This window comes from Schistocerca serialis, chromosome 3, assembly GCF_023864345.2.
Source record: "Schistocerca serialis cubense isolate TAMUIC-IGC-003099 chromosome 3, iqSchSeri2.2, whole genome shotgun sequence".
NCBI classification, from domain to species: domain Eukaryota; kingdom Metazoa; phylum Arthropoda; class Insecta; order Orthoptera; family Acrididae; genus Schistocerca; species Schistocerca serialis.
The window spans coordinates 357,794,611-357,820,811 of NC_064640.1; the positions used below are offsets into that span (position 1 = coordinate 357,794,611).

The following is a 26,201-nucleotide window of genomic DNA, read 5'->3' on the forward strand; positions in this document are numbered from 1 at the left end:
ACTCTAGTTGAGCAAAGTCATTATCATGAAGGAAGTCATTCACAAGATGTGCACGACTGGGGTGCGAATTGTTGTCCATGGAGACAAATGCCTCGCCAATATGCTGCCGATATGGTTACACTATCAGTTGGAGGATGGCATACACGTATCGTACAGCTATTACAGCACCTTCCATGACTTCCAATGGTGTATGTCAGCCCCACATAATGCCATGCTAAAACATCAGGGAATCTCTGCCTTGCTGTACTTGATGGACAGAGTGCATTCAACCTGACTGGGTTGCCTCCATACAGGTCTCCGACGATTGTCTGGTTGAAGGCATATGTGACACTCATTGGTGAAGAGAACATGATGCCAATCCTGAGCAGTCCATTCAGCATGTTTTTGGGCCCATCTGTACCACATTTCATGGTGTCATGGTTGCAAAGATGGACCTCGCCATGGACGTTGGGAGTGAAGATGCGCATCATGCAGCCTATTGCGTGCAGTTTGAGCCGTAACACGACGTCCTGTAGCTGCATGAAAAGCATTATTGCACATGGTGGCGTTGCTGTCAGGGTTCCTCTGAGCCATAATCTATAGGTAGCAGTCATCCACTGCAGTAGTAGCCCTTGGGTGGCCTGAGCGATGCATGTCATGAACAGTTCCTTTTCTCCCTGTAACTCCTCCATGTCCAAACAACATTGCTTTGGTTCACTCTGAGACTCCTGGACACTTTCCTTGTTGAGAACCCTTCCTGGCTAAAAGTAACAATGTGGACATGATCAAACTGTGGCATTGACCATCTAGGCTTGGTTGAACTACAGACAACATGAGCCGTGTACCTCCTTCCTGGTGGAATGACTGGAACTGATCGGCAGTCGGACCCCCTCCATCTAATAGTCACTGCTCGTGCGTGGTCGTTTAAATCTTCAGGCAGGTTTAGTGACATCTCTGAACAGCCAAAGAGACTGTGTCTGTGATACAATATCCACAGTCAATGACTATCTTCAGGAGTTCTGGGAACTGGGTTGACACAAAACTTTTTATGATGTGTGTAAATACCCACATCATCACATCACTCTTGAATGTTGTCAGTGTGGTGCTCTATGGATATTAGAGTATGGTCTAATTTCAGTCCTATTGAGCAAGCCTGGGATTCTACACATCATTAGACTAGTTTCCACTAGATGTGAATCATCAATCAGTAAGAGTCCATGTGGCAACTAGTCTCTTGCAAACCCCGTGCCATTACAAGTGTCCACCATCATCATGGTACTGTATGTTACTAAGGAAATGTGTATCATTCCATTACTCTTCAGTGTCTATTTCATTGATGTATACATCTTCATAAACAATAAATAATGCATAGTATGTGAATGTCTAAGTACCTCCACACTTGTTCTCCTATATCTTAGTTCTTCATCGTGATCATAGATGTTAACCTCGAAATTTTATTATTAGGATTTTTGCTGTATTGTGCTTATATGCAAAGTTAACCATCTAAAATGTTAGCCTGTCATCTGAAACACCAGGAACTTTATGCCATACTTTCTAAAATGAAAGCAGCTTCTTGTACCTTTACTTATTTTCTTCAAGTGCTACTAAACACACTTAAGAGCCAAAGAAACCAATTCACCTGTCTAATATCATGTAGGCCCCCCAAAAGCATGCAGAAGTGCCACAACACAATGTGGCATGGACTTGACTAATGTCTGAAGTAGTGCTGGAAGGAATTGACACCATGAATTCTGCAGGGCTGTCCATAAATCTGTAAGAGTACAAGGGGGTGGAGATCTCTTCTGAACAGCATGTTGCAAGGCATACCAGATATGCTCAATAATGTTCATGTCTGGGGAGTTTTGTGGCCAGGAGAAGTGTTTGAACTCAGATATGTTCCTGGAGCTACTCTGTATCAATTCTGGATGTGTTGGGTGTTGTTGGAATGCACAATGGACATGAATGGATGCAGGTGATCAGACAGGATGCCTACGTACATGTCACCTGTCAGAGTCGTATCTACACATATCAGGGGTCCCATATCACTCCAACTGTACATGCCCCATACCATTACAGAGCCACCACCAGCTTGAGCAGTCCCCTGCTGGCACGCAAGGTCCACGGATTTTTGAGGTTGTCTCCATACCCATAGGCGTCCATCTGCTTGATATAATTTGAAATGAGACTCCTCTGACCAGGCAACATATTTCCAATCATCAACAGTCCAATGTCGGTACTGACTGTCCTAAAGCTTTGTGTTGTGATGTTTCATTGAATGGTTCACACCGACACTTGTTGATGGCCCAGCATTGAAATCTGCAGCAATGTGCAGAAGGATTGCACTTCTATCACACTGAACAATTCTCTTCAGTCATTGTTGGTCCTGTTCTTGAAGGATCTTTTTATGGCCGCAGCAATGTTGGAGATTTGATGTTCTACCGGATTCCTGATATTCACAGTACACTCGTGAAATGGTCATACAGTAAAATCCTCACTTCATCACTACCTTGGAGATGTTGTGTCCCATTGCTCATCTGCTGACTACAAAACCACATTCAAAGTCACTTAAATCTTGATAACCTGCCATTGTTGCAGCAGTAACCTATCTAACAACTGCGCCAGACACTTGTTGTCTTATATAAGTGTTTCCAACTAGAGCACTGTATTCTGCCTATTTGCATATCTCTGTACCTGAGCATGCACACTTTTACCATATTCTTTGGTGCTTCAGTGTATATTCTGTTAATTTAATAACTGAGGTTGCACACCAGGGTTGATATTTTGAACAGCAAAAGATTTTAAAATTTCTGATTTTTTTTACACATTTGTAAATGTATTACTGCATATTTTTCTTTTAACCACTATGCCAGACATAAACATTGTGTTTATAACTCGATGTCTACTGACACATGTTATGCAAGGATGTTGTTCGTTGGGCAGGTGAACTGACAATCTCCCATGATATTCTTACCATTATTTTACTTTATCTTACAAATCTTATATTATGCAATTGAAATCAGTTAAAAATGTTACAGCTACTGGTTAGAAATAGATGTCAATGGGAATACAATAAATGAAACTCTATGTAAAAGTCTAAGCATTCAGATGGATAATAAACTGAGTTGAACCAGCATAAAGGGTAAGTTCTCCAAAAAGCTCCTATCTGTCTGCTTGGTATTTGAAAATCCCTACCACTGTGTAATCTGCAGATTGTGTTTACATACCTTCATTCAGTACTGCACTATGGTGCAGTGACATAATTTCCTGGGACAGTGCAGGAAAGGTTAAAAAAGTATTTTTTCTAAGGGCACATGCAGTTAAAATATTTTGTAAAGTTTCTAACCAAGCATTTTGCAGAATCCTCTTCATAGACTCTGGGATTTTTATACTGGTGCACCAATAAATTTACTTCCTAACATTATTTGTGGTTAATAATAAGTGCAAATTTAGACTATGCATACCTGGCTAGGGTTCAAAATGTATGTGTCAGCCATGAATGTTAGCAGTAATATTGACACAGTTCATAGTAGTTATGTTACTTTCTGAAATGACCATAGGTCTCACAGAGGTCTAGGTAAGCTTTTACATAATATCCACCACAATCAATTTATGCTACATGGTGCATGTGTCATGAAGAAATTACCATGAAAGACAGTTTTCCCTAACATGTATGAATCTGGCAGTGTAAGACGATAGATAATGTTTAAATAAACAGCAATCCTGTTACAAATATGTTAATGTAGGATATGATGTCCTTTGATTTTTCTGATACACCGAGCTGCTCACTTGGTAGGTATAGGAACTTTACCTACATATTGCTGTAAACACTGATAAATGTTTAGTCACTGCCAAAGAGTTTCAGAGGACTGTCATCTGCAACAATAATTTCACACTAAATGTTTAATTTTTTTCTCTGTTGCTATTGCCATATTGTTGAAAAACACTAAAATTTAATTTATGCTGACTAGTCTAAGCTATATGACATATCATGTTTTTACATGTCACCTAGAAAGCAAGAGCAGCTTTCTATATTCATTATCGAATGAGTTATCAAGAATGAAGTATGGATCACATCAACATTATATTCAGTTGATAAAAAGTTAGTTTCAGTATAAATTTTGTAGTCTGATCAGCCTGAAGTAATTACATGCAGAACTGTGAGTAGTATAAAATGTCTATTTTCCCTAGCTTACTATTATTCCGTGAAGAAATGAGATCTATCTGTTTGTTGAGAACGGAGAAGGTCACTCTTCCAGGTGAAGCACCATACATTAGTATTTGTGATTATGGGGCAACTATTCACAAGTCTGAGCTGCAAGAGATGGCTGTCATGTATGTGTGAGGTGTGCTTGCTTGTGTGAATGAATGTGTGTGTGTTTTCTTATTAAAAAAGGCTTTGGCCAAAATCTAAATGTGTAATAATATTTTCATTGTGCCTGTCTCCAGCTCAACATGTCATTTTTATGGTGAGTAGCAATCTATCCTTTTCTTATACAGCTGATATTTCAACCTGGTGTTTCCATTGTTTTATACATGAGTGATTTCAGTTCAATAACCTATTCTTCATTATGAATTATGGGAATATTCTGCATCTAAGAAAAAATAAGGATTTTTTAAACCAGTATGCTTAGAATACTATCAGAAATTCCTATGCGTCTTATGTGGATTAACATATATGTATTCACGAAGAAAAAAATTAATGTTTAAATTGATATGATTCCTAAAGTAGCAAGATTATGAAACTGTGAGACTCCAACGTGTTCAGAACCCATACCATCTGTAACTTCCAACTAAAGGACAGATCTTTTACACAGATGCAAAATGTTCTACATAAATGGATAATGTCCATATAGAACACCCAACATTCCTACATTATCCTTTGTCTGAACTTCAACAATATTATGTAATCTGCCTAGCTCCTTCTGCTTTCACACCACTGACTCTGTCACACTGTTCTTCTTTTTTCTTCCTATTACTATTCCAGTCCTCCCTTACATTGGTTCTATAGACTGATATTTTTCTGAATACCTCTAAATTTTATGTGTGTAACTCACTTTTTACATTAGTATTTATTTAATTTGATATTTATTTAAATATTATGTTTTTATTTTGTTCCAGTATCCAAAGCAATATATCAGCAACCTCAAAATTATGTTTATCTTCCTGATAACCTTTTTGTTTGAGGAAACGATGTCTTACCATTCAGCAAGTGGAAATCTCCATTTTTTTGTGTGCCTTTCTGTCACTCAGTACTATTTTTAAAGGCAAATTGTGGCTGTCTCTACATAATTGCACATCATCATGAGAAACATTCATTGTCTTGCTAGTTAGTGATGATTACATGAAGTAGTAGTGGAAGGCTAACTATGTTATGTACTTAATTATGGAGACAGGAAATGGCGTATCCCATTTCAATGAAATACTACTGATAAAATTCAGCATATACAGGAGATTAAAAATGAGTATGGCTCTGGCAAGGCTGCATTGGCAAAGCATATACATGAAATTTAGAGATGAATACTGTAACTCCCAATAGCATGTCTGGTCCAAGTTAAAGTCTTTCAGAAGATTTATAACATAGAATGTTAAATTTTGGATGTTCTTTCTGTGGAAAGTTGTTAAGGAAACTTTTGAACACCGGTGTGTTATGGAATTTGGTTTTACTTTGTTGTTTTTGTACCTGTAAGGGAAAATCCACATGAGCAAGATAGGAAGCAGTAGGACACACATAGGTCTCATCATGCTTCCTCTACATATAGAACACAGGAGGAAGAGAATGGTGGTCATGTTATGCAGTACCTGACAGCCACAAACCAGTGGCATGAAGAGTGCAGATGTCAATCAATATCCAGGGCACCTGAGGTGAGGGTATTTGCTCTCATGTCTGATGCAATGATTTAGTATTAAACTGTTCTTTTTATTAAGCAGGAGATATAAAACATAATTTCTGATACCACACATCCAAAGTGTATTTTAAATACAAAAAGTTATTCAAGCAGTAGAGAAACATTTCTCATGTACACCTTCTTCTGGTTTTTTAATACTTTCATCATATTTTGCTGAAATTTTTGATTATTCTTGAGTTGTGTTAGTAATAACATGTAACTCAACAAAATATTACTGTCTACAATAAGTGTGTAACTGAATATTGTTCATCACCTGAAGTATTGCTTTTGCTTCGCTCAGCCCAGCAACACGGTTCCACTGCACATTAGGATTTCTATGAATGATATCCTTTTCAAGTGTCTCTACAAGATGCTGTTCATACTGGGCAGCCTGGAACACTTTTGGTGGGGTTTCATGAGAATCACTATCTTGTGAAGGTATTGCAGATGGTAATGAAGGCGGTCCCTCATTGCTCCGTCTTACAGGTTCTTGTGTTTTCACGCTCACTGCTGCTCCAGGATGTGACCGCTTTGTCAGGCATGGAGTGCGGTCCATTGAATGAGACTTCCTGGATCGGCTACAATGAAAGAAGTCAAAAGTCTTAATGAAAAATTTACTTGGTGAAATTGTAATGACTTATTGTTAAATGTGTAATGAATTTAGATATTCACTAATATAATACTATGACAACTAGCTCGAAACTGACGTTATGGTATGCATTTTTGTTTATAAGAATTAATTATGAAGCACATTTATGATTCAAACTTTCAGAAAATATTGATGGTACTTCTTTCCTATCTTTCCACATTTTCAGTCATTGCAAAATTTGTGGTAATCAAAATTCAGACACATCTTAACCACATTTTCATTAATGAATAGCTTTCTAAACCATCTTAGAAGAGGTGATATACTGTGTGAGAGTCAATTTAAACATAGGACAATGTAACAAACTCTTAGTCAATGAAGAACCATCAAACACAGTGAAAACATGAAAGCATGTGACAGTATGGCTTCATGAACTGCCAGTAATGGAGGAGATGCATTGCAGTTTAAGAATCACTAAGTAAGAAATGGTACTGTCCCTTAACTAAAAGTGGCTCATGTCAAAAGTTAGGCTGTGGTGGTATGCTCCTTCAGAACTACTTTTAGTAAAAAAAAAAAAAAAAAATCCAAACTTAGCGACATTAAAACTATATTATAAACTGTACCATACAGATATGAGTTACTGAATATTAATGACAGGATATAACCCTCTATGGTTGTGCTTAACAAGTTTGTAAGCTTCCAATACATTGTAAAATAGTGCTGTGACAATTTGTTGAATCACTTGAGCAATTGCATCTTGGGAATGTGGAAACATTTGTTTCAGCTCTTCATACTTATTATGAATGATCTTACAAAGGGTAAGCTGTGAACTTTTAAGAAATTCTACAAAAAGTGGATAATTTTGAGAAATATCTGGATAAAAAATTACTATGATAGATATTATTCCAAAACATTGTGACTATTTTCTTTAAGAATTACAAATTTGTTAACTTAGGCATTCACAAGAAAAGTTGTTTTTATATAAAATCAGCCCTACAGAATTTTATGCAAAGAAGAGTAGTGTATTTGCTTGTGTGGCACACAGAGCAGATGGAGAGGGTGGCAACAGTTACTTGAGTGGCTCCTTTAATTATACTGCAGCTGTTTTGTGCTAACAAATAGGTGAGCTACAAGAAACATTTCTGAAAATGGTAAGGTTTTGGCTTTTATCTCCATATTTGCTCTGCAGCATTATTTAAAATTGTTTCTGCGATACTAATTTTCTGTATACCTTTTATGTAGCTCTCAGAGATGAGTTGTCCATCAAGACAATGTTAGACAATAAGGAACTGTTTTCTGGACTTCCACAAAAGATAATGGTTATACAGGTCACAAGTATCTCATTATTGTGTATTTCCATGTGTCAGAAAAATGTATATACACTGCCTGACAAAAATAGTGAAGCACCCAGTTGGGGAGGAGGGAACAAAACGAAACTTCATGGGTTGAGAGGGTATGTGATATTATTTCAGTGATTACAAGATTGGGGCAAATTTACAAAGAAGTTGACAGTAAAGTGGACCCACCTATCAGTATGACATTGCACTCTCTTTTGCCTGGCTTTATTTACTGATACAATTGTCAAGGGTGTCATAAAGCCATTGTACCCTCTCCAATGGCAAGTCATTCCTTGGTATCCTGGATACTGGCACTTTGACAGAGTTGATGTCTCAGCTGGTCCTCAGCATTTTCTATCAACAACAAATCTTGATGTTGCTAGAACAGGAATACCTCAACATCACACAGAGACTTCACAGAGGCACTTTCCATGCATGGATGAGAATTGTTCCGTTGAAAAGTAGCACCACAATGCTGTAGTATGAGTGGTAGTATGCGAGAATGCAGGATGTCTGTTATGTACCATTTTGCCATCACAGTTCTGTAACCAGTACCAGCTACGATGTAAAGTCATACCCGATGGCTCTACACACCATGATGCCAAGACTAATACCACTATGCCTCTTCAAAACATTGGAAGAATGGGACATCTTCCCACGTCACTACCATGCTTGTCGACGACGATCATCTAGCCTAGCGCATAATCATGATTCATTGCAGAATACAATGTGACATCTTTCATCAGCAGTCTAGGTTCCATGTTCATGGCACGTCTCCGAACACTGCTGTTTGTGTTGTGGCGTTAATGGGAGCCTACATATGGGAAAGTAGTTCCCTAGTCTGGCTGCTGCTAATCTCTACTGAATGATGCAGGATGATACAGAACATTGCAGGGAATCCATTACTTGTTCTTGTATGGCAGGCACAGATGTGGAGGGGTTACAGTGTGCTTCATGCACTAATGAACTACGGTGGCTGTTCTACCTGTCACAGAGAATTGCAACTATAATCTTTTACACAAACACTGGTGTTTCATATGTTTGACAGCCGACCATGTCTTCTGGGTGCTTCACTGTTTTGTCAGACAGTATATATAACTACTAAGAAGCCAACATTTAATTCATCTGTAAAATCATTTCTGTAAAAAATAAATAACACTGCATAATATATTATAAAAAACTTGACCAATATGTCTTTTTATCAAATATCAAAATATCTTATATCATACCCTTGTATATTACAAATAGAGCACGTACAATATTTTGATTTTATTGATCAATAATTCTGTCCACAAAGAGTTCTGCTCATGGGGAAAGATATCAGCTATCCTCATAAAAGAGCCCTATTGTCACTTTGGAATTCTGTAGATGACATAGAACTAGTAGCAGGCACTCATGTGACCATCCACCATTGACAAATCATTTCAGGCAAGTGATGTCAGTTGTACAAATCACTGCAGTAAGCTAGGTTGAGAAGGAGATGTGACAGAATGGAAAAGGAGATATTGTATTTGGATGTGCATATAACCACACTGTGACTGATGTTGCCCAGTTTGTTAGTGTATCAATGTGGAATGTCGAATGTGTTTACAGGGAATAGTGTACTATTCACAGCCAAGTAACAGCATTTTAACTATGGTCATGATAAGGTCTTAACTAACAGGGATGTCAATGATGATCAGTTTCAAACTTGCCAGGAAATGGCATCAGTGAATGCAGTTTCATCTCAATAAGTTGTGAAGGGAGTGCAATGGACATTTAGCGTAGGGTGGTACCTCACAAAAGGCCATTACTCACAAATGCACATAAATCTACTTAATGAGCCAAACAACACAGAGGAATGGAGGCACATAGTGTGGCCTGATGAGTCATAGTTTTTCCTCTTTTCAAATGATACAAGGTGCTGAGTGCATTGGTGGCTCAATGAGGCATTTAAACTATAATGCACTGAGGGTGTAAGTCAGGATGGAGGTGGTCCTGTGATCTTCGAGGGATGATTTTTTTGTACCATGGCTTGAGCCCATTCATTCAGGCTACGGATGTATATTTCAGCATTCTTGCCAAACAGTTATCTTCCTTTCTTCTATATATTCATGGTGATATGTCATGGACACTACCATCTTTCATGATGGCAGCAGCTATGTTCACAGGTCTGCAAGCATATGTTCCTGGTTTGATGAACATTCAGGGACCCTATCAAACCTCAGCTTATAACAGACCAGAAAAGTTCAAACAAAAACTACCATATCACACAAGTATACCACACTGATTGAAAGAAACCGGAAAATTAATAGGTACATCTTTCTACCAAATTCTGTGACAAGGATCATTTTTCCACACAAGTGACAATATGTCATTTGCCACCCCCCCCCCCCCCCTCCCATTTTTCCACACAAGAAACATTTCATGCCCCCTTTCCCTTCTACTTCCCTTGCACGTACATTACCTGCCAAGCTGCAATTCCTTGGGCTCTTCATGAGACCTGTCAAAATAAACCTAAATCTACTGAACATGGAAATGGATTGGTTTTGCTACTAATTATGATACACTCTGTGTCGAATTTTACACAAGAGGCACCTCTAGTGTGCCTCAGCCTGGTGCTTCAAGTGGCCCTTGGACCGTAAACAGGGCCCTCCTGTGGCAACGTAGAGATTATGACTCAGAAACATCCAGACGTGACAGAAATCTATGTAATGGGGAGAGTAAATGATTTTGAATAAACTTACAAAGTTTGTGGAAGTGACCTGGTATGATAAGATATCAGTAGTATGAAAAAGGCAACACCAAGTACTAGTACTGAACTAAGTGTTATTAGTGTTCTATGCCCCACAGAAAATTGGATATAGGTAGATGAGTTAGTTTCAATTTCTACATGAGGCTACATACTGTCAGATTATTTGTGTAAAAGCAGTTATGAGACTAAAAAATAGTAGAAATGCAAAGCTATTATAAAATTCTTTATACACAGAGATATATGCAAATACAGTTGTTGCTTACATCTATAGCTATGCAAGAAATCAACACTTCTATGTGGGAAATTCAACACTAATTTATATTGGAACTAGCAGTAATGGAGTAAGGTGGAACTATTGACTTGTTCTTATACCATTCCTGATAGTAATATACACATAGGGGACAATTTCACAAAATAGTTAATTTTGTATTCAGGTTGTATTTTATCAGAATTAATTGTTCAAAATATTGTTGCAGAAGAAGCTGAGTAGTGCAGCCGCTGTAGTGTAGTGGTTATGATACTAGACTGTTGCATGGAGGGTCGTGAGTTCAAAACTCACCTGAACTGAAACATTGCTATTCTAGAAGTATCCACAAACGGCAAGAATCATTGTACCGGAATGTTCTGTAACAGTATATATACTGTATGTGTTCCGGCTGGAGGCAGTTCACTCCGCGCTCTTGTATGTGCAAGTGCTGAATAAACCTTCGTTAAGTAAAGTTAGTGTTCGTCATTCATCTCCTAACACATTCCTCTGCGTGACATTACTCTGATGGAGGCGCTGGGTATTGAAACTTGTGATACCACACATTGTCGACGACACAGTGGCTCCCATCAGGCCATTTACGTGGCGAGAAACCCGAGTTTGAGGCATATTCTATAGATCCCAATCTATTAGAGACAGAAGAAGAAGATGACGTCACGATAACAGCAACTGTGTGCCATCACATGAGACATCCTTCCGGGTTCTCTGGTGACGGTGGTCAAGATCCAAACAAGTGGCTGAAGGTATACGAGCTTATAGTAAAATTTAACAAATGGGATGACACCGTGTGTTTGGCTAACATATTTTTCTACTTGGAGGGCACTGCCAAGCAATGGTATGAGAACAACGAGGAGAAGTTCACAAGCTGGGAAGTATTCCAGGCGGAACTGCGCGAGTATTTTGGCGACACACAACGACAGAAGTGCAAGGCTGAAGATAAATTAAAGTGCAGGGCACAGCGTCCAGGAGAAACTACAGCATCCTACATTCAAGACGTCTTGGAGCTGTGTAAAATAGTGGATCCTCAAATGAAGGAGGAAGATAAGGTTGCACATCTCATGAAGGGTGTCGCTGAGGACATGTATCAAGCCCTACTCCTGAAGGAGGTTTCGACAGCAGACGACTTGATAAAATGGTGCTAGTATATCGAGACAATGCATCAAAAAAGAATTACACGCAAGAAGTTTGAACGGCTTCCAAGCGTCGTATCGATGTCTGTGATGGAGGAAGAAACTGATTTCACAAGTGTTCGTTGTCGGATAGTGAGAGAGGAAGTTCATAAGGCACTTGGATTGCACGTCGAGCAAAAAACCGAGACGGTTCAAGAGGTCATAAGGGAGGAAGTGGAACGGACATTGAACCCAATCTCTCGTCCTTCATTTCTCTTTAAAACAATAAAAAAGTCGAGACCCAGGCGAAGTTACGTTTCTACAATGCCGCATGAGGAACCTGTTTAGGTACCAAGGAAGACTGATGTCTGGAGGACCCAGGGTAACCGACCAGTATGTTTTCACTGCGGACGACCGGGACATGTGATGCGTTATTGTCGAGAAAGGATATTTGATGGAGCCCACACCAAAAGACAGCAGAACGATCTTAGCCGTCGCCAACTCCGGGACGACGAAGATGAACAAGAAGAGGTGGGCGCCAGACGACGTAGGTCACCATCGCCGCAAGCTAGCCGCTGGAGAGGAGGCTCCCCAACACGCCGATCAAGGTCCACATCGCCGTTTAGAAGCTGCAGCCGATCACCTAGCCGCCGCCACCTGGAAAACTAAAGAGTGCGACCTTCCTTGGAGGTGAGACTGTCGAAGAGAAAAATCCTCCGCCGTCGATCACTACGAAAATGATAGGAAACTACGTCGATGTCCTCATGGATGGCCAACCAGCCCAAGCTCTTGTGGACTCTGGAGCATCATAATCAGTCATTTCGGAGAAGTACCATCGCCAGTTGCAGAAAACCGTATTCGTCGACAGAAAAACATCTCTGCTGAAGGAGGCTAATGTTAAATATGTAAAACCTACAGGAAGATGTGTCATTCATGTGGGTATAAGTGGCCATACACAGCTGTTAGAATTCACCATCTTCCAAGAGTGTAATCATGACGTCATTCTCAGATGGGACTTTTTGATAGCTTCTCAAGCAATTATAGATTGTGGTCGCTCAAAGATTATGGTAGATGAGATGAGGTACTCTGGACAGGAAGATGCGCATCCTAGTGTGTGGAGACTATGTGTGCTGGATGAAGTGATCATTCCTACAGTCAGCACTAGAAAGGTAGCTGTCATGTGTCATGCCATGCATCAACCAATGGATCTTGAGTGGAATGTAAGAGAAGCAAACCACTGGAGAATAACTTGGTCATCCCAGCCTCTGGCATCTCGTTTAAGAACGGATTCGGTGAATTGTGGATAGTTAAGTGTCGCCGAGAACCGCAGATCCTTCCAAGATGCATGTGCGTAGTAAATGCTGAGCTGTTAATTGCAGAACAGCTGAGAGTCATAGAAACTTCCCAGGCCGGGTCTGTGGGCGAAATTAGCGCTACTTTCGCGCTACCACTACGAGACAAAATCTTCTAGCTCGACTATCACCAGATCTCACTAAGGAACAACAGAAGAAGCTAACTACCATTCTTCAAGAGTTCTCTGAATGCTTCAATCCACAGGTGAAGAGCAAATTAGGCAAATCGTCAGTGAAGCACTGGATTAGCACTGGAGACCATCAACCAATAAGCCAGAGAGCATAACGTGTGTCAGCAACGGAACGTCGAATAATTTGCGACGAAGTAGAGAAAATGATGAAGAATGACATCATTCAGCCTTCGCAGAGCCTATGGTCGTGACCAGTGGTTCCTGTCAGGAAGACAGATAGCAGTTGGCGCTTTTGTGTTCATTACAGGAAGCTTAATAAAATAACTACAAAGGACCTTTACCCTCTTCCATGAATTGATGATACACCAGATTGTCTGAAAGGGGCTAAGTTTTTCTCAACCATGGACATGTACTCGGGATACTGGCAAATCGAAGTAGATGAGGCTGATCGTGAGAAAACTGCATTCATCACCCCTGAGGGCCTGTATGAATTTAAGATAATACCGTTTGGTCTGTGTAATGCACCAGCAACTTTGGAACGAATGATGGATAATCTTCTAAGGCACCTGACGTGGACGATGTGTCTTTGTGAATTAGGTGACATTATAGTGTTCTCAGAGACATTTGATGAATTCATAAAAAGACTGAGGGCCGTTCTTAAGTGCCTCCAACAAGCCAGACCGTACCAACAAGCCGAACTGAAACTTAATGCAAGAGAGTGTCCCTTGGAGCAAAAGAAATCTAAATGGTTGGACACCTTGTGTCAAACGAAGGTGTACGGCCAGACCCAGAAAAGGTGAGAGCTATGACGGAATTTCCTATCCCTAAAAGTATTAGAAATGTGAGAAGCTTCCTCAGATTGTGTTCTTATTACCGTCGTTTTATCAAAGCCTTTTGTATCAAAGTAAGGCCACACCAAGACTTGTTAAAAGCCGATGCTAAATTTATCTGGGGTAGTGCTCAACAAGATTCTTTCGATTTGCTGCAAAAAGCTCTGACGACTGACCCTGTACTTGATCTGTATGATGAGAGAGTACCTACAAAACTACACACAGATGCCAGTGGGTATGGGATCCGTGCTGTTGTAGTGCAGATTTCGGATGGAAAAGAGAAGGTTATAGCCTATGCGTCTAGGACACTTAAAAAAGCCGAGAGAAACTACTCAACTACAGAAAGAGAATATCTTGCTGTGATTTGGACCATGTGCAAATTTCGACAGTATCTCTACGGAAGGCCATTCACAATTGTTACAGACCATCATTCACTTTGTTGGTTGACAGATCTTAAGGATCCAACAGGACGACTCGCCAGGTGGGCACTACGACTTCAAGAATATGACATTACCATAATGTGCAAAAGTGGGATAAAACACCAATATGCCGACTGTCTCTCAAGAAGCCCTGTGCCAGACCATCAAGACTTTGATGAAGATAATGACTGTCTCGCTGCACTCTAGTATCTCTCTGCTGAGCAGAAGAAGGACGCCAAGATATCTCAAATTATGCTTCCTTAAATCGGTCAGAGGATGTGAAAGGACAATTTAAGGTAGTTAAAGGATTACTTTGCAAGAAAAACTTTGATCCGTTTTTGAAAGAGGTGGCTACCAGTGATTCCTAAACACATGCGCTTAGATGTTCTACGAAATTCCATGACACACTTGAGGCCGGACATTTAGGATTTATTAAGACATACGATAGGATCCGCAAGAGACTTTTCTGGCCGGGTTTATTTAGGAGTGTCCGTCACTATGTGTCGCACTGTAGCGAGTGCCAGAGGAGAAAGGCAGTTCCTCAGAAACCACCTGGCCGACTCACGCCAATTGCACCAGCCGAAACGCCTTTCCATCGTATTGGGCTTGACCTCCTCGGACGGACGCCAGGAGTGGCCGAGCGGTTCTAGGCGCTACAGTCTGGAGCCGCGCGACCGCTGCGGTCGCAGGTTCGAATCCTGCCTCGGGCATGGATGTGTGTGTTGTCCTTAGGTTAGTTAGGTTTAAGTAGTTCTAAGTTCTAGGGGACTGATGACCTCAGCAGTTAAGTCCCATAGTGCTCAGAGCCATTTGAACCTCCTCGGACGATTTCCAACGTCTTCTTGTGACAGTAGATGGATTGTTGTTTGCACTGATTGTCTGACGCACTATGCCATTACAAAAGCCGTGAAAACAGCCGAAGCATTCAAGGTAGCCAAATTCATCGTAGAAGACATTGTATTGAAACACCGTGCCCCAAGGTCGTTAATTACGTATCGAGGGAAAGTTTTTCAATCGAATCTTGTGACAGAGATAAACTGTCGGTGCATTACTCATCACATGACGACTGCCTACCATCCGCAAACTAACGGGCTTACTGAACGCCTTAATAAGACCTTGGCCAACATGCTATCAATGTTCGTCAATGTTGAGCAGAGCAACTGGGATTAGGTGCTACTTTTCGTGACGTTTACCTACAACACCGCCAAACAAGACACCACAGGATTTACGCCATTTTTCCTGGTGCATGGGCGTGAGGCGACTACGACGATCGACACTGTGTTTCCGTTACATCCTGATGACGTGGAAGACGTCTACATCGGCCAGATAATAAACAGAGCTGAGGAAGCTCGGCAGTTAGCTAGACTCCGTACGTTGCAGGATCAAGAAAACGATCGCCGTATGTATGACACAAGCCACCGCCCTGTTGTCTACCAGTCTGGTGACCTCGTCTGGATCTTCACTCCTGTTCGGAAGGTTCGTCACTCTGAGAAACTCCTCAGGCGCTACTTTGGCCCTTATAAGGTTGTAAGACTGTTGTCTGATGTTACGAAGTTGAAGACTTCGAACCTGACACAAGACGACGAAAGATCAGAGATACGGTCCACGCCCTTCGAATGAAGCCCTATAAGGCTCCTGCAACCCAGGGTACAGTCGAAGCTCCAGCGACAGGCAACAAGTGGAAAGGTAACAAAGATCGTAGCGGCAAGGGAAGTTATAAGAAGATCACCACCAGGGTGAACATCAGTCATCGGGAGTCAGAGTATGCAAGACCGATGACTCATTCCTGGACTAGGAGGATGTAACAGCGAGACGCTGTTCTCTTAAGGAGGGAGCAATCTCGCAGAAGATGCCGAGTAGCGCAGTCGCTGTAGTGCAGTGGTTATGATACTAGATTGTTGCATGGAGGGTCGTGAGTTCAAAACTCACCTGAACTGAAACATTGCCATTCTAGAAGTATCCACAAATGGCAAGAATCATTATACTGGAATGTTCTGTAGCTGTATATATACCGTAAGTGTTCTGGCCAGAGGCACATCGCTCTGCGTTCTTGTATGTGCAAGTGCTGAATAAACTTTCGTTAAGTAAAGCTGGTGTTCGTCATTCATCTACTTACACCTTCCTTCAAGTGACAATATGGTTTCTAAATCACTAACAATGATACTTATATTAAATAACCTGGAAATAAAATTTCAAGAACTTGTAGAGATGGAACTTGTAAAGTGAACTAATAACTGATTTTGACTGACAGATTATTATTCAGTTTAATGCTTTCACCCTCCCCTTTTTAGAGAACATCTTTATTTCTTCTAAAATACCATATTTCCCCAAATATTTGTAATTAAAATTCTTATTTGATTTCTGATTTTTAATCAGTGGCTGTTTTCAAAATTCAGTTCCACAATTTTGTAGCTCTGATTTGTCTGAGTTCAAAAATGCCACTCTCACTAGCAAAACTTGTTAATTTACTATTTATTCTATCTACAAAATTTGAAATTTTAGCCATTTTTTTCCCAGTATTTGCAGATCCCGATGAGTATATGTATGGTATTTACAACATAATTCTCATAATATTGTCATTTTCCTTGATAAAAAACACATAGTTAATGACACTTCTTTGTCTGATCGTAATTTTGTGTCCACAAATTTTGCTAGTTTCCCTCTATAAAGTAAAATATAACAATAAATTTTGAATTTTATTAATACACACTTCTGTAACTCACTGTGCAGAACAGTGTTCCAGTTACTCCTTGTCTAACCACCAGACACTTACATGTAAATATCTTTGTGAACTTCTTTTAGCTGACCAGTCCAGGTTAACATCTTATGGTCAAGCTCAATTAAAATGTACTATTGGTCAACTAAATGATTCCATCCAAATGTACTCTTATGACGTGATTCACTCTGTAGTTAATTATTATTTTACAAACATAATATAAACTGTTCATATGAACACCTACTGTGTGCAGTTTTTGTATGACAGGATATCAAATTTTCAAATTCCTCCATACGCGAACAAGCAGTTTGTCATCCTTTGCTAGCTTTTTAAATAATTTACTATGTGTGGCTTTGTCTGATGCATTTGTCAAACATTTAGAGTGTTTGATGTGTTTGAGAGAAGTTTTGATATTTGGTGTTGATGTTTCATTGTGCAGATTTAGCAAAAAAGAGATTATTACAATACATCTCACTATCATGAGTTTTTGCAACTGTGGAAACTATGATCAAGGATAAAGACAAAACAGTACCGGCAATTACCAAAAGGGTAGACGTCTTGCCTCTTTCCCAGCCATATATGGTATTATGCTGGAAGAGTTAAAAAAAAAGCAATATTTTATGCACAACACACAAGAAGGAGTGCAATAAAATAAAAAAAAATATCAAAATTCACATCTTCTTCCAAACACCATGTATATGTTTCCACAGTGTGATATTTTAATAAACTGTTGTTAGGCAACAAACTAGATGAAAATAAATTTTTGCATACTTGTGTCTTCTTTTTCAGTGTGAGGGCCAAGTAAAAAAAAGAAAAAAAAATCCTTTAGCAAAGTTTCATAGCTATATGTCTCTCAGTTTTAACTATTTCCTGGACTAGCATCTCGTTTTCTTTTTCTTTTTTATACACAGTGTTAAAGCCAATGCAAGGAATGCTTTGTTTGCATTGGTTGCCATTCCCTCTAGAGTCAAAATACTTTGTAACATGCTATGCAACACACCTGCATCCATCATTGCCAAAGCAGTATGCACACATGCTCTTAGTTTGTATCCATCCATTGGTGGAATACTATAAACTTGTTCCTTTAGGTGTCCCCACAAATAAAAAGCTAGTGGAATAAGGTCCGGGGAACATGGAGGTCAGAATATTTGACCTCAGTGACAAATCTATTTCCATGAAAACGTTTAATTTAAATAGTTACACACATTCATTGTGAACCGTGGCTGTGCACCATCACGTTGAGACCATAGCTTTCGCCGAACACTAAGTGGGATGTTTTCCAATGAGCCAGGCAAAGTGCTGTAAAGAAACATACAATACAGGAGCACATTCAAATTTTCCAGTAATATGTAGGGGCCCAAAAGCACTCCTTCCATGATTCCAGGCCACAGATTTATGGCAAAGCGTGCCTACAAGTCATGCTTACGTGTGACATGTCGGTTGTGTTGTGACCAATAATGTCTGTTGTGGAGGTTAAAAATACCTTTGCGAGTGAAGCTAGATTTGTCTGTCCATATCACACTCTTCATAAAATGTTCATTATCTTCCACTTTTTGCAAAAGCCATTCACAAAACTGCATTCGTTGAATGAGGTCTTCTGGCCACTGGTGTTGAGTAAATGTGTAATGATACAGGTGGAATTCTTCACTAAGCAACGCTTTAACAACCAATTTTTGAAATATCTGAACTGCCTTGCAATATCATGGGTATTTCACTGAGGTGAATGGTGAATGGTATCAAGAATTGCATCCTGTGTTTGTGGAGCATGTCTAGTCCTTGAATGACACCTGTCCATTACTTGTGGACAAAGACTACTGCTTCCCTGATGACATTGCTCCAGGAGACAAAAACATTCCTATCAGGATGTCACCTTTGAGGGTACTGTGCAGTATATGTACGAGCAGCAATAGCAGCTTGGTTATCGAATTCACCCAGTATCAAAAGCATAGTGATGTATTCATTGTTTGTCTACTCCATCTGGAAGTCACCCTACATGAACTGGACAGGACTAGTTATGGTTGTGCACAGCCCAGTTAGTGGACACATAGAACAATGTCCTGATTATTAATGATAAGAAATGATAAAGAGTAGGGAAGAAACATCTAAAAAATAAAAACGTAAACTGATGAGGATTAGAACCATAAATGTGGTTTTGATGTCCCTTCAGTCCACTCAGTGACTTCCAATGTCTGGTACAGTAGTGCAGGGTGATACACGTTCCTCTGCACATTCCAATGAACTGCGTGCCAAGGAAGAACAAACTGCATGTAGGGGTATATGTGGTTCCCGAGAATAGATGGATAACTGTGTTAATCCACTGTGTCTTCCGACATGACAAGAACACCCAGGGAAGCCATGAAGACATTCCCCAGACCGTCACATTCCCCTCTCTATCCTGGACCCACCTGACGATTGTTGCAGGGTGTTTGCTTTCAGAAGTTTGACATAATGGAGCGTAAAACTGATTTATCTGAAAAGACCTTCTGTCACCACTTAGTGGATGTCCAGTGGTGCTATTGGCAAGCAAATTCCAGCCTTCGTCGCTGATGAACAGCAGTCCACATGGGTGCAACTACATCTGCATCTACATGGTTATGGTTCAAATAACACTTAAGGTTGTGGCAGAAGATTAATCAAACAAAGTGCACTCTAATTCTCTATTACTCCACTCTAGAACAGCATGCATAAAAAATGAACACCTATGCATGAACCATGCACCTTCTGCAGAGACCCATACATGCACTAAATGGCCATGAGGAGATACTGTTAATAGTCCCTTGGTTCATCTTGTCAATTGCTCAACAGTTTTACATCTATTTGTCTGTACACATCTCTGCAGGCATCGTTCAGCCCTGTCATCTATAGTGCATGATGCACCACAGTTGCACCACAGATTTATAACCACTTAGCATCAGTTTTGGATATTGCAATTTTGCCATGCATGGTATGCTTTAACCATGGTGGCACGTGAACAGTTTACAAACATAGCCATTTCGGAAATGCTTCCACTCTTTTAAAATTTTAGAAAGCATTTTTGACTGGAGCACAGTGATTGGTATAAAATGTTAAAAATCAGTAGAAAACAGTCTCGATCACATTTTCAGACTTTTTATTTCTTGACAACCCCTTTTAGCCCTTTCCTCGGACCATCAGGCTCAAATCCCTGTAATACAGTAATGATACATATTCAGTATAGGGGGATGAAAATATGGCTAACGACGTCTAAAATATAAGCTACAAAGTATGATGTTATGCCCAGTACGTGTGGCGGCAGACAGAATGAGATACTTTGAAGTACAGTTGTTACTACTGAATAAGGCCTGAAAGCAAGTGATCGGGCCCTTTTAGACATTAGATAAATCACACCATTTCTGCACTGACAAAGATTGCGCTGTTCCTGCATACCCCGACACGCATTATACTCTACACTGCTAATGCTGCCACCTGCTGTCTGTAAGTGGCTATAGCACTTTGATGTCGAACGTAGATAATGGTTACATTAGTGTGACTGGGTCATGTACACTGATCCAGCCACAACATTATGACCACCTACCTAACAGCTGGTACGTCCACATTTGGCATGGATAGAGTGGCAACGTTTCACGGTACTGAAGCAATAAAGCCTTGGCAAGTCGCTGGAGGGAGCTGGCACCACATCCGCCCACATGTCACCTAATTCCCATAAACTCCAAGGATGGGGCTGACAAGCTCTGACTCCACATTCAATCACATCCCAGAAGTGTTCGATCGGGTTCAGATATGGTGAATTGAGGGCCAGCACATCAATTGGAACTAAGCACTGTATTGAACCACTCCATCACATTCCTGGCCTTGTGACATGGCGCATTATCTTGTTGAAATATGCCACTGTTGTCAGGAAACATGATCGTCATGAAGCGGTGTAAGATCCTGCTTGGCAATCATGGTGCCTTGCACAAGCTCCACTGGATCAATGAAAGCCCACGTGAATGTTCTCCTAAGCATACTGGAGCTGCCACCAGATTGTCTCCGTCCCACAGTACAGGTGTCAAGGAAATGTTCCCCTGGAAGGTGACGGATTCGTGCCCTCCCATCAGCATTGGGGTTCATCGGACCGTGCAGAGCATTACCACTGTGTCATTGTCCAGTGCTGATGATCACATGCCCATTTCAGTAGTAGTCGCTAAACTCGTGGTTAATATTTCAACACGAAAAGTAGTATACTTCGCATATTTTCATACGCTTATGTCATATGGTATTATTTTTTGGGCAAATTCTTCTGATTCAAAAAGGGTATTTTTGGCTCAAAAACGGGCTGTTCGAGCTATGTATGGTGTAAGTTCGAAAACCTCTTGTCGACCCCTATTCAATAGTCTGGGAATTTGACATTGCCCTCACAGTATGTATTTTCTTTAATGTCGTTTGTTGTTAGCATTATTAGCTTATTCGCAAGAGTTAGCAGCTTTTACTCAGTTAATACTAGGCAGAAATCAAATCTTCATGTGGAATGCACTTCCTTGACTCTTGTGCAGAAAGGAGTGCAGTATATATCCATTTTCAATAAGCTACCACAAGAACTCAAAAATCTTAGCAGTAGCCCAAACACTTTTAAGTCTAAACTGAAGAGTTTCCTCATGGCTCACTCCTTCTATTCTGTCGAGGAGCTCCTGGAAGAGCTAAAAAATTAAGCAAATTCCAGTGTTACATTCTTGATTTTCTTTATTTAAACTAACGACTTGTCGCCTGAATATGTTTCTTATATTTCATTTTATCTGTTTCTACAATCGTGTTATAATTTCATGTATTGACTCGTTCCATGACCATGGAGACTTCTCCTAAATGTGGTCCCACGGAACAATAAATAAATAAAAAAAAAAAAAAACATTGGCACATGCATGGGTCATTGGCTGAGGATGCCCATCGTTAGAAGTATTTGGTGCATTATTTGTTCAGACTCACTTGTACTGTGCCCAGCATTAATGTCTGATGTTATTTCCACCACATTTCACTGCCTGTTCTGTTTTACCAGTCTGCAACATCCGATATTCGTACTGAAGGGTGGCTGCCCAACCCCACGATGTCTCGAAGTGGTTTCAGTTTTTCGACATCTATAATGAAGGGTGGCCACCCAGCCCCATGATGTTTGGAAGTGGTTTCACCTTGGTTCCGCCATGTGTTGAAAACCCTCACGATAGCACTCGCCGAACACTCGACAAGTAGTGCAGTTTCCAAAATGCTCAAGCTGAGCCTCCAGGGCATCCCCATTCTACACACGGACAAAACATTCACTGATACTGCATGCACCATGCGTGTGTCTGACTAGCAGTCACTCCTTGTCAGATAATGCTGCTATCGTCTGGATGGGTTTATATCAGTAGTAGGTTGATGGTCATAATGTTGTGGCTGATCAGTGTATATACACTAGTCCTTTCCCCCACCTTCGCTCATGTATACATATTCAGCACATTTCTTCCTCTCCACTCTCTGTGTCCATCCCATTCTATGTAAACACAAACCCTCTCTCACTTCCTTTCTGTCTGTCTCTCTCTGTCTCTATCTCATACACACACACACACACACACACACACACACACACACACACACACACACATACACACATACAAGCACAGTGCTTCATTTGTGACAGTGCGATTCAGTACCCAATACCGGTACCTCTGACAAAAGAAAGCTTTAAAATAACGTTTTGGGATGTCTAAATTAAAAAAAAAAAGAAAAATCACTCCCTAGAGTGCCACAGTACCAGAACGTTTTTTTGTTTTTGTTTTTGCAAATAAAGCAGTATGTAAGTTGCATTTTTGTTCTTGCACCAACAGAAGACCACTACGCTCCAAGCCAGGCATCATGGTGCAGCCTGATGTGCTTGTGGTCGCCACCGCCAGACACACTCACTACAGGCAGGAAGCACAGGAACTTGGTGACGCAGCAACAGTTGTATAGCAGCAGAACGCACAGCAGCTGGAGACCATCGCCTCTGGGAAGATGCTGTCACATTCTCCATGTCACACACTAATGATTGAAATCAAACCTCAATAAAGAGGTCATTGTATCCATCACTTTACCTTCTTCAGCTGCACAACATTCTCCCTCAGCAGCGAATCCTAGCCCCCACTAAGCTATCAGAGCCGTCATGTTATAATTTATGTTAGGGGGACTGCTGGGGATGGACATAAAGAAGAAGATGAACAGCCAGACGACAGCAGCCATAAGCTCGGATCTTCTGCAGCACGGACATCCTATGCAACAACACAATTTTTGTTAGAGCCTGTATGGTTGTTTTCCTATCCTCTCTCAGTAGGCAACATGGTAGAACAAATTTCGGCTCAGGGCGCTTATTTAGCAGTTAATAAACCAAGTAGCTCAGCTACTAAGTGAATCAGGGCAACTAAAGGAGGAAAGGAGGGAACAGACACTTCCTAGTGCACTTGTCCTGGGCACCAGCACTGCTGAATTGATAACACCATTTTCAGGAAAATCTGGAGAGCATATTTTGGCGTTTGTCGATAGTTTGGACACAGCTGCTATGTTAGGAAATTGGAGTAATGAGCAATTGTTGAGTACAGCCAAGTTAAAACTACTGGGGGCACATGGACACATGTGATGTACCACAAGAATTTAAGCAAAACGCTGTTGTTTCATGTCTTGAGAGAAGTGTTAGTAGGCAGATGTAGAAGGAAGGATACATCGAGACACTACCGTGAGCAACTTAACAGCTTGTTTCAAAAGCATGGGGAATTAGTAGAGTGTTTTGTAGATCGTATTAAGAAAATGAATGTCAATACATAAGAGCTCATGGAGGACGATAATGCTAATGAAGCCTACTTGTAAGAAGCTGAGCAAAGAGAACTTGACGCCTTATTACTGGGTTCACACCCAAAAATGTCTCGTAGAGTCGCGATGGAATTTCCAAAGACTCTAAACAAAGCAGCAGAAACAGTGTTGGTGCTAGCCAAAACTGATGTGGTCACCGAACCTTTGAAAAATAAGGTCCTATTTAACACAGATCTTAAATGTTTTACATGTGGGTATATTAGGCCTGATTGCAGAGAATGGCAGTGCCAGATATGTACATGGCTTGGACATTCTGAACAGAATTGCATGGACAGAAACTCGGAGAGGCATGGAACATGGCTAAAGGCCAGACCTCGCTCCTCTCAGTTAAACAAGGCAGCCAGTAAAAGTCAGCGCAAGTGCAAAATCAGTGGCAGACCCTTTTCTGACCAGTTACATGAAAGGGGACTTTGTAAATTTTTGTAAGACACCGGATTGCAGGTATCTGTGGCAAGTAAGGCTATACCTGATAAAGTGAAAGTGAATCCGCCATGTTGGTCACTAAGCAGCATAAGCTGGGGTCTTGTAGATTCAACTGGTTCAACTTTATTTGGTTTCTGAGTTGGGGAAGATAACTTCTGCGTTGGTGTAGACGTTTTTCCTGTGTTCGGCAGTGGCTATGTGGTCATTCTCGGTTTAGACTGCCTGGTTGCACATCACACCAAAGTTGACATTGAATGGCATATTGTAGAAATGGATGGAGTACCGTTTCATCTTTACTCTATGACCAGAATGCCATTACTGTCGCAAGATTCACCCCTAGGTCAGTGGCGACCACGTGATTGGTTTGAAGAACATTCTGGACAATTGGAGTAGGTGATTTGGCCAATTCGAGTGGATGATTTGGCCATCCAGATCATATGATATGAATGCCATCAAATATTTATGGGACATAATCGAGAGGTCAGTTTGTGCACAAAATTCTGCACTGGCAACACTTTCGCAGTTATGGACGGCTACAGAGGCAGCACGGCTCAGCATTTCTGCAGGGGATTTCCAACGACTTGTTGTGGCCATGCCACACCGAGTTGCTGCACTACAGGGGGCAAAAGAAGGTCCAATACGTTATTAGGAGGCATCCCATGACTTCTGTCACCTGTGTAGACCTCAGTTGCCACTATAATTTTCACAGTAACTGGAATCATATACTACCAACTTATGTGGAAAGTAAACCCAATCCCATCCCTGCCGACTTCCATCTATGAGTTCAAACTTGTCGCAATGGCATCAACCAGAAGCAATGATATGAGGGACAAAGTGTACCTTGAACATAGACCTCTGCACAGAAATAAGTGCTACTGAATTCGAGCAAATAATGTACAGTGTGATACAATCAGTGGGGAAATAAATCCGAAGTGTAAATATTTGTAAATAACTAGTGTTTTTATTGCAGTAAAATTTGAGGCCGAATTTTCTTCGTGGCAGGGAGGAATATAAAGGGATAAAGTTACAAGCGAGTCTTGGAACCAGCAAAAATTGCATCATGACGAAACCAGGGCACCGCTATTTCATTTGTAGTTGGCAAAGGGGCTGCACGGTCAGCAACTTCGCAACAGTACAGTGACGACAGATGACACGTGCCACTTGACGTAACCTACACAATTACTGAATCTCAGTTATGACAGCCGGAAAGTCATTGACACGTTACAGACAGTTCAGTGTGGCACACTAGCCGTGGTGAACAGCACGGAGAATCAGTATTTAAGGACGCCCAAAGCAGCCTGTCGTCTTCGAACAGGTGGCTAGTGCTATGAAGTTGAGGCTATGCTATTCTGTCTCAGTGACGCAGATACTTCTGCCACAGCTGGGACATTAACCGCTGCCTGATGCCTAAGCCTCTGGGCACCAGGTGCGACTCCACACTTGACCACCATCCCGGGAGTATGACAGGTGGTTCCAGTCATGTCTGACCCCGCCAGGGTATTGACAGAAGACTGATACTCTCTGTGATGCAGGCTAATGTCCCTGCGTTAGCTGCAGCCAACCACACTCACTACAGCGAGGAAATATGGGAATCTGGCGATGCAGCA

The 26,201-nt window shown here is 40.9% G+C and overlaps 1 pseudogene; it reads right to left on the reverse strand.

Annotated features, from left to right (window-relative positions):
- Positions 1-10,300, reverse strand: part of LOC126470856 (katanin p60 ATPase-containing subunit A-like 1) — a 57,130-nt pseudogene extending 46,830 nt beyond the window's left edge.
- Between the last annotated feature and the right edge of the window lie 15,901 nt (positions 10,301-26,201).